The following is a 1,476-nucleotide window of genomic DNA, read 5'->3' as shown; positions in this document are numbered from 1 at the left end:
GGTCCAGCTTTGTCTTGAAGTAATTTGATCGTCTGTATGAGCACTGGGACGATAGTACAACCCACGAGGCGTGTGGTGTCCTGAATGTAGAGCAACGAGAGAAACCTTTCTCTTCTTTTTACACTTTTGTATTGGGATCTAACAACGCGTTGTGCTGTATATTGGGATCTAACGACGCGTTGTGCTGTATATTGGGATCTAACAACGCGTTGTGCTGTATATTGGGATCTAACGACGCGTTGTGCTGTATATTGGGATCTAACGACGCGTTGTGCTGTGTATTGGGATCTAACGACGCGTTGTGCTGTGTATTGGGATCTAACAACGCGTTGTGCTGTGTATTGGGATCTAACAACGCGTTGTGCTGTATATTGGGATCTAACAACGCGTTGTGCTGTATATTGGGATCTAACAACGCGTTGTGCTGTGTATTGGGATCCTCTAACACAAAAGTACACCGCCATAGCAGCCCAGCAAGCTCTAGACACGTTTTGAAAGCCGCCATCGGGGAAATTCAAGACAGTACAAATGTTCCATCAAAGAGTCTGATCACTGAGGAACAAAGTTCCTAAAGACGGCAGACATCTCCACACCAACGAAATTGCTGCAAAGGAGGCCTGTGGCAGTTAGCTAATCAAATTGTTGACCGTTTCTTCAAGCAAAATAAAATCAATTCTCAATCGATCATCGACCCTTCCAAAGTCTAGCACTGTCAAATGTCGTTTCCTAAAGTCCCTTTGTAGTGTGCAGCAGAAAGCCTCTGTGTTGTACCTAAGCTCAGGTGACACACAGAAGTAGAAATGTTACTTGGTAAGGACGTGTATGTTCATCCACAAGGGCGTCACTGACAAGGGCGTCACTGACAAGGGCGTCACTGACAAGGGCGTCACTGACACAAAGCGTAGACTTCTTGTAGAGTTTCTCCCAACAGGAAGGATGAAGAACATATCTCATTGACCTTGCCCTTGACTATCTCCCACCAGTTTTAGGTGGATTGTGCCCGCCCACGTCTTAGAGCCACGAGCCGGCCCCGCACAAGGTCCTGTGGGCGCGGGACACATTCAGCATGTTCAGTTTGGTAGGAATTAACTTTGATATTAATTTTAAAGCCTAATTTGATCGATTATAGGACCCCCGAGGGACCTTTAACGTGCGCCCGTATTCCAGAAACACTGTTCCCACACACAGTCATCCATAAACTTACTTGTTGCTCACCAAATGGAAGTACTAAAAATCAAAGAGATAATTTTTGCATTAGAAAGAAACTCAGAACCTCACTGATTGATGTCCGCGCATCTAGAGGTCTGAGGTGGGAGCGGACCATCTCGCCATTGCGACAATCAAACATTTCCTCCTCATTGCGACAATCAAACATTTCCTCCTCATTGCGACAATCAAACATTTCCTCCTCATTGCCACAATCAAACATTTCCTCCTCACTGCGACAATCAAACATTTCCTCCTCATTGCGACAAT

Source organism: Aplysia californica, unplaced genomic scaffold (assembly GCF_000002075.1).
Source record: "Aplysia californica isolate F4 #8 unplaced genomic scaffold, AplCal3.0 scaffold00604, whole genome shotgun sequence".
NCBI classification, from domain to species: domain Eukaryota; kingdom Metazoa; phylum Mollusca; class Gastropoda; order Aplysiida; family Aplysiidae; genus Aplysia; species Aplysia californica.
Note: the sequence above shows the minus strand (reverse complement) of the source record.